Below are 8,858 nucleotides of genomic sequence, written 5' to 3'. Positions count from 1 at the left end.
TCACAGGCTCACAAGCCTGTCTGGTCACAAGCCACCATGGTCACCATCTGCCTCACCGCTCCTCTAAGGTCCTCCAGGATGACTGAAGTCAGAGAGACCTGACTGCATCCTGACTGCCTCTTACTAGATGAATAACCTGTGGCATATCACTTAACCTCTCTGTGCCCTGATTTCCACATCAGTGAAAGGGGAATATCGTGAATTCTATTCACCTGAGGTAGGGATAAGGGGTAAATGAAATAAAGCACTTGGAGACTATTAAGCTCACTACCAGATGGGAGATTTAAGGCCCAAAGAAGTGAAGGCACCAGTCCATGGTCACACAGCATGTCTGTAGAAGAGGTGGGAACTGAATTCGCGTTTCCTGGGTCCCAGGCCTGGCCTCCACACGATGCCTGGGAGGGGTTGTGCAGACCAGTGAGAGATCTCAAGTCAGCCCCAGGGGGAATTAGAGAGAGGACCAAGTGAGAGGTCCATTTCTAGCCCTAACAAAAGGTAGCAGTTCTCTTTTTAATGACAGCCAATCATATACTAGGGGTGTGTGTGTGTGTTTAGTCGCCAATCCTGCCCAACTCTTTTGCGACCCGGTGGACTGTAGCCTGCCAGACTCCTCTGTCTATGAATTTCCCAGGCAAGAATATTGGACTCAGTTGCCATTTCCTTCTCCAGGGGATCTTCCTAGCTCAGGGATTAAACTCACATCCTCAGCACTGCAGGCAGGAAGATTCTTTACCACAGAGCCACCAGGGAAGCCCCATGCTAGGGTTACTATATGCGTTATAGTCATGAACTCTTCCCTCAAAGGGAAGCAGTCATTTTACAGGAGAGGACACCGAGGCTCAGAGGGATCCACAAGCCTTGTGAGTGGTGGAGCAGAGCTCCAGGTAGATGCTAGGCTATTGCCTGCTATGGGGTTAGGTTCCTTGCACCTTCTTAAACCAGCGTCTAAGTAGGTGGGTGCTGGTGGGGTGGGGGTGGCTGGGCCTCCTTTTCTAGGACAGGCAACTGTATCCCAGTGGCCCCTTTCAGAAAAACCCTCTTTCTCTGAAAACCTCCATCTTTCCTTCCACACCCTTCCCCTACCTTCACCTTTGCTTTTCCTTCACCTCCACCAGGGAGCTTTGCTAGGAAGAGTGCACCCTGGCGTCGGGAATCTCCTTTCCTATTCCTGAACTGGGGTCTCACTCTACCTGCTTTCCTAACCTGGCTTTGGGCATTTCTCTTCTTTGCTTTTGACCTCAGTTTCCTGATCTGCACACGGATTACAGTGAAGGCTGTTAAGTGACCCTATCTCTCTTTTCCTAGCATTTCCTTCTGCTCCATGCAAGGGAGACTCAGCTGGGGGTAGAATCAAAAGGAACACAAAGGAACACAACATTGTAAATCAACTTCAATAAAATAACAGTTTTAAAAGAGGAAAGCAAATGGATTGGAGTAATTCACCAGGGATTGAATGGCTAATAGCTACACCTCTGCCCCTCATTACTTATTTTAGCCTTAAAAACAAAACCAAAATAAATAAGGAGGTGAATCATCCTGGTGGCATTTCATCTGGACTGAAGAGAAAAGGGAATTACTCTGGCACTGAGGAAGACAAGAGAGTTTGGGACCAGAAACCTCTTCCCCACAGCCTGAGGCCAGACTTCAGGCTCTGGAATCAGACTGAGCTGAGGTTCTATCCGCTCTGCCGCAGATGGGACTTTGCGGCTTTGGCAAGTTAGTAACCTCTCTGAGCCTCCTTTTCCACATCTGTAAAATGCAGTGACAGCCCCTGCCTCTGACTGGTAATGAGCTGCGAACTACTAGCCTAGGTGGGGTACCCAGCACCTAGCAGAGCTCCGTGGGTGCCCAGGTGTAGGCTCTCCTATCTTCTTTTCTTCTTTCCACTCCTGAATATAGATCTCCTCCCCTTTCTACCCCAGGACCTGGGTGTGTTGGCTGGGAGTGGGGTAGACTAGGGGAAAAGAGGCAGTCTTCCCTGGCTGTACAGAATAGGAAGATGGTGGGGGACCTCCCTTGCAGAAGCCCCTAGCCCCACATTCTCTGACTGGGTGCAGATATTGGAAGCTGAGGGTTGGCAGTGGGACAGGCCTGGCTGCGGGCTCTGGGGTGCCAGGCAGGGTAGAGGGGGAAGCAGCTTGCCTCTAGGAAAATTGGCTTAGCTCACTGCTTTGTTTAGCTTCAAACATTCAACTTCTCGCTTCTATTTGAAAACCTGCGTCTGATGTGATGGCCTGGCAGCTGGTGAGAAATGGAAGCTGCATCTGGGCCTCTAGAAGACTTGGCTGTGTTGTGTGTGTGTGACAGCCCAGTCTTCTCTGTGCCTGGGACCTTATTCATTCACCCACTCACTCACTCATCCATCAAACATCTTTGCTAAATGCTGACATCCAGCTGGTAAGCTAGAGCCACATGGCCCCTGCTCTCAGAGTATAGGTTCTTATAGGGGAGGGACTCTTGATAGGTCTTTAGTCAAACCCCTGGTATAAAGGTCGAGGTCATTAAGTGTTCTCAAGGTATGGAATATGCTACCATCAAGGTGGGTGACAGGCCTTAACCAGATGGAAGGGGCTGTGAATTTAAAGTGTTTCTGTTAGTCCATTCATCCAACAACTATTTACACTTACTCTGTGTCAGCATGTACTACTCAGGGGAACTGTCACCCTGCTTGCCAAGAACTCCTTGAGGGCTGTGTGGACGTATTAATATGATTATCCTTCTCTGGACCCTCCTGGCTGGTTGTAGAATAGGAACTCAAGATACAAGACTGGAATGGGAAACCATGCAGAAAAGCAGAGTACCCTTCTTGACTGAATAGGAGTTTGGGGAAGGAGGGTCCCAGATCACGACTAACATTACTGCAAACACTGGGAAAGTGATGCAATCAAGTTCCAGTTCTGGTTCTGCTACTCAAGAGCTGTGTGACTTTAGGCAAGCCCTCTCCCTCTCTGGTCTGCAGTTTCGCCTACTGTATAAGACAGGGGTTGGAGGAGCTCAACTCCATGGTCCAAGCCACAGAGTCCGAGACAACAGCTAGTCCAGAGCAGGTGCCTGGAAACAACTGTGTCATTTGTCATCGGGGGCCAGATACAACCAGGACTGGAGATGTGAACAGGGCTCATGACAAACAGCACTAATTAGTTCCACTAACATGCCCATCCTACCTTTTCATAGTTAGGGTTATTTTGTAATCTGAGTAACACAGCATAGCATGTTTATAGTAATTCTCAGATATTGGGTCTCCACCTAACAATTATAACATGGCAATAGGTTCTGGGACCCATGAGATAAAATTCTAGATCCTAGCTTTGCTTCCAAAGAATAAAGCATAGAAAGGAAAAGAAATAGTACCTCTCCAGTGGAGACTCCTAGCAAATGCTACCTCAACCAAGCGATCAAGGAGAACCTTACCAGTGACGTCGTGTCACCTGGAATCATGAGATGAGAAAGGCACTTCACCTCTGTGCCAGTCTTTCCATCAACCTGTAATCCCAATCTAAGCATTAGAAGAACATTAGATAAACCAGAGTGGGGGACATTCTATAGGATACCCAGGATTTGAGATTATCAAGCTCAAGAAAAACAAACAAACAAACAAAAGCTGTCACAGACCAGAGCAGACCATGAGGAGACACAATAGCTCAATGTATCATGATGCCTGGCATTTGATCATGGAGTAGAAAGAGGACATTAATGGAAAACCAATGAAATCCAAATGAAATCCGGAGTTTACTTAATAATCATGTACCAGTGTCAAATTTCTTTGCTTTGACACATAACGAAAAGTGCTATTTGTGGAGGAAAGTCTCTCTTATCCACACAACTTTAAATCTAAGTTTATTCCAAAATTAAAAGTTTACTTTAAAAGAAAACAGAAACATTTTAGCACTAAAAGAAAGGCAAAAAAAGAAGGCAACGATGATTAATAGATAAAATACCTTCTGTCTTAGAAAATGCCATAGAATCATTTGTTTTGTTCTAGTTGATGGGGTTAGGCGTTTTGATAGTTACCAAATTCCTAAGGAACATTTTGAAACTAAACTAAGCTGCGAGGATTTATATAAGGTGCTGCCTATAGTCTCCTGCTTTGGCTCTGTGCTAACACCAAGTGCAATAAAAGCACTATGGAAGGGTTGCAGAAGCCTTCCTAGAGGAGGGGCATTTTCTATAGGATCTTGAGGGATGTATTCAAGTTATCAAGCTCATGGGAAAAATTAAAGCTAGGAGTTGCTTGATTTATATTTAATAAATATTTATTTGTTACCCACAAAGACTCTTGAGAGTCCCTTGGACTGCAAGGAGATCCAACCAGTCCATTCTAAAGGAGATCAGCCCTGGGTGTTCTTTGGAAGGACTGATGCTAAAGCTGAAACTCCAGTACTTTGGCCACCTCATGCGAAGAGTTGACTCATTGGAAAAGACTCTAATGCTGGGAGGGATTGGGGGCAGGAGGAGAAGGGGACAACAGAGGATGAGATGGCTGGATGGCATCACCGATTCGATGGACGTGAGTTTGAGTGAACTCCGGGAGTTGGTGATGGACAGGGAGGCCTGGCATGCTGCAATTCATGGGGTTGCAAAGAGTCGGACACGACTGAGTGACTGAACTGAACTGAACTGAAGTACTAGGTTCTGAGGATATAGCTGTAAATAAAACTAATATATGCATTTTAAAAAATCTGCTGCTATTGCTATTGCTAAGTCACTTCAGTCATGTCCGACTCTGTGCGACCCCATAGATGGCAGCCCACCAGGCTTCCCTGTCCCTGGGATTTTCCAGGCAAGAACACTGGAGTGGGTTGCCATTTCCTTCTCCAATGCATGAAAGTGAAAAGTGAAAGTGAAGTAGCTCAGTCATGTCCGACCCTCAGCGACCCCATGGACTGCAGCCTTCCAGGCTCCTCCATCCATGGGATTTTCCAGGCAAGTGTACTTGAGTGGGGTGCCATTGCCCTCTCCATTAATAAATGTTAAATAGCAAATTTTGAGGAAACAAAAAAGAAGAAGAAAAAAGGACCCCATAGACTCAAAGGGCTTCCCTCATAGCTCAGTTGGTAAAGAATCCACCTGCAATGCAGGAGACCCTGGTTAGATTCCTGGGTTGGGAAGATCTGCTGGAGAAGGGATAGGCTACCCACTCCAGTATTCTTGGTCTTCCCTTGTGGTTCAACTGGTAAAGAACCTACCCGAATTATGGGAGACCTGGATTTGATCCCTGGGTTGGGAAGATCCCCTGGAGAAGGGAAAGGCTACCCACTCCAGTATTCTGGCCTGGAGGATTCCATGGACTGTATAGTCCATGGGATCGCAAAGAGTCAGACAGGACTGGGTGACTTTCACTTTCATAGACTCAAAACTTCAACAAATAACTATTAATATTTTGGTTACATGATTTAAATGACATATACATTCTATCAGGTGAATAGACTCTATAAACTTTCTTTGGCGTTTATGTGGTTTCCAGTTTTTTGGTAAGACTTTGCTTTACATCTTTGTGCATAATTGTACTTTTTAATACACTGACTTGTTTCAAAAGAGCATTATGTTTTTCATAAATTTCAGATTATTTCCTAACCCAGAATTTCTGTTCTTTGTTTGCTGTGGTCTCCTTAGGTGACTCATTCACTTCTGCGTTTGGTTATTTCAGCACTTTCTCCCCAGATTTATAATAATAAATTTAATAACTCAGATGAAATGGAAAAATATCTTGGAAGACACCAACTACCAAAGCTTCACTCAGGAAGAAATAGATAACAAGAATAGCCCTGTATCTGTTAAACAAATTGAATTCATAATTGAAAACCTTCCAACAAAGGAAACTCCAGGCTCGAATGGCTTCACTGGTGAATTCTAATACCAAGTCATTTAAGGAAGAAATAATACCAATTCTACACAAACTCTTAGAGAAACTAAAGAAGAGGAAACACTTCCCAATTATTTTATAAGGCCAGAACTCCCTGGTCCTAAAAGCAGACAAAGACATCCACCTAAAAAAAAAAGCTATAGTTCAATATTCCTTATGAATATAAATACAAACAGTGTCAGTGAAATATTATCAAAGCAAATCCAGCAGAAACTACAAAGGAAAGTTCGTAACCACCACATTGGGAAAAAACCTAAACATCTTTCAACTGGTGAATGTATAAACAAAGAGTTACCTTCATACAATGGAATACTGATCAGCAATGAGAAGGAATGAACTGCTGATGTGGATAAATCTCAGATGCATTATTGCTAGTGAAAGAAGAAATACTCAGTGGCTACATACTGTATGATTCTATTCATATGCCATTCTGGAAAAGACAAAATTATGGGAACAGAAAATAGATCACTGACTGTGAGGGTGTGGAGGAAAGAGGACCACAGAAGTACAGCCCAGGGGGATTTGGGGGTGTGATAGAGCTGTTCTGTGTCTTGACTGTGGCATTGCTTACATGTCTATGGGCATTTTTGTTGAAACTCTGTAGTAGAACTTTATGCCCAGAAACATACATTTTACAACATGTAAATAATATCCCAGTAAAAAAGAGAATTAAAAAGTCACCTATGACATCCTGGAAAATGCAAATACCAAAGGAACATAAAAATATGTGGTTGGAGGGGCTGGGATTGAAGGAGGGGTTTGACTATATATGCTATTTCTTGATTGTAATAGTGGTTATAAAACTACATACACTTGTCAAAATTCATAGAGCTGTACAGCAAAAAGTGGGCAAATTTTACTGTATGTTAATTATACCTTAATACATCTGTCTTTAAAACAATTTTTATGCCCTGAATCGCCCATGACTGCTTGGAATAGCAGTTCCTAAAATGACAGATGTTTACATTTCTCTTTAGGCATTGATTGATGTCAAATTACTATCAAATGCCCTACCTCTGGGTTTCAGTTTTCTCACCTGTAAAATGGAAGTTTGCCCCTTGTGATATCTTTTAATGGTGAGGAACATGGTTTTGAAGATGAAAACTTCTGGGTTCAAAATATGTCCCCACAACTTCCAGCTGTGTGACTTTGGGCAAATTATTTAGCCTTGCTGGGTCTCGGTTTAACTGTAGCAATAGTGCTTGCCTCATAGACGTGTTGAAAGGATTCAGTGAGACAGTCCATTAAGACTTTAGTGCAATGTCAGACGTAGGGTAGGCATCCCACAAATGAATTTAGGTGCTCAAGTTCTGTCTGTCTGGAAGTACACAGAATTGCACAGGGAGATGAGGGACTCTGGAGACGAGTATCTGAAGTAGGCTGAGCAATGGGTCCCCGAAGTTACCCACATCCTGATACCCAGAACCTGAGAACGTTATCTCATGTAGTAAGAGACTTAGGAGATATGATTCAGGATCTTGAGATGGGAAGAGTATTCTGTAATATCCAGGTGGGTCCAATGTAATTGCAAGGGTACAAGAAAGAGGGAGGCAAGAGAGTTGGAATTAAAAGACAGAGATATGAAACAGAAACAGGTGTCAGAGTGATGCGGGGCCAGGAGCCAAGGGTGGCAGTTAGCCTCCAGAAGCTGGAAAAGGCAAGGAAACAGATTCTCCTTGAGAGCCCCCAGAAGGTACGAAATCCTGCCCACTCAGACTTCTGACCTCTAGAACTCTAAAATAATACCTTTGGGTTGTTTTAAGCCACTAAGTTTGTAGTAATGTGTTACAGCAGCAAGAGGAAATTTATACAGCATCCCAGGTGAAGAGATCCTATTTCCTGGGACATTGAAGTTGGTACATTGGTACATAAAGGGCATGGAGCTGAGCATGTCCTTATAATTGGGCCTGAGTTGGACAGTGGAGAAGGCAGGGCCCCACCAAATATGGAAGCTCTGAGTAAAGCTCCTCTGTGCTTTGGTCTTATGGTGTGCAGGTCCCCTTCCTCCTGGCCCGGTGACTCACCAGGTGGAAGTTCAGTGACCTAGCCTCTATATCAGAGCGTGAGTCCTTTCTCCCCACACTATGAAGCAGCTGCCAGTGGGATGGACCCTGCAGGGAGTTTCCTGTTAAGTGGGAGCCTTACCTTCCCCTGCCTCTCAAGGACCATCCTAGAAACTTTGCCCTGCAGGTAACAATGGACTAGTGGGAAACTGGAGGTGATTCATGTCCTGCTTTTTTTGCCGGGTTTGGGGATGCTTTCTTTTGATGCCCACTAGAGGGTACTGTGTACCTGTATATAGGAGATTGAACACTAATCTGAACATTTCCATCCTGCAAACACTCAAGCAGAAAAACACGGACAAAGACATCCCCACACAAGTGCCTATAATCAGATACATGGACGTATAAACCCCAAATCATCACATACACAGCACCCATTTACACACATGGATAGACATATACAAGCCAGCACATATGCATGAAAACATCTACTCATGAACATAGTCACATGGCCATAAGACACACAATGCGCATACATTCAAATTCACACAGATTCACACACACACACCACCACCACCCACCACGTAGACACACACACGGCCGATTACACCTTGGCAGACAAATATAATCACATGCATCATAAATACACATTTAGACACAGACACAAGCATGGAAACACAGACACACATTCGTGTTTAAATACCAACACATGTGCACAGAAAACCACACTTACCCTGGGCCTTTGTTACTTTACTTTTGTAAAAATGAAGTCCCTTGAGGGATGATTAACATCATGGTGTTTTCTAAGGAAAACAATGGAAATGTCAACTTCCACCTCCCAGTGGAACGCTTTTATTCGTTAAATGTTAATGAAAGGCAGTTCACTGAGTTTTTAAAGACAAATAGCCACCCTGCTCTGACAAAGCAGAAAACTCCAGTCATAATTTTGCAAACAATTTATTAACATATAGAGTTGTCTCAGAAATCCTAAC

The 8,858-nt window shown here is 44.1% G+C and overlaps 1 long non-coding RNA gene across 1 annotated transcript; it reads left to right on the top strand.

The window, feature by feature from the left end:
* The first annotated feature begins 234 nt into the window (after positions 1–234).
* LOC123332868 lies at positions 235–6,060 on the top strand. The gene is made up of 2 exons (XR_006549998.1): positions 235–495; positions 5,614–6,060. It is a non-coding gene; the product is annotated as an uncharacterized LOC123332868 (long non-coding RNA).
* The last annotated feature ends 2,798 nt before the right edge of the window (positions 6,061–8,858 follow it).

Source organism: Bubalus bubalis, chromosome 3 (genome assembly GCF_019923935.1).
Source record: "Bubalus bubalis isolate 160015118507 breed Murrah chromosome 3, NDDB_SH_1, whole genome shotgun sequence".
NCBI lineage: Eukaryota > Metazoa > Chordata > Mammalia > Artiodactyla > Bovidae > Bubalus > Bubalus bubalis.
This window is presented reverse-complemented; position numbering and strand designations above follow the sequence as displayed.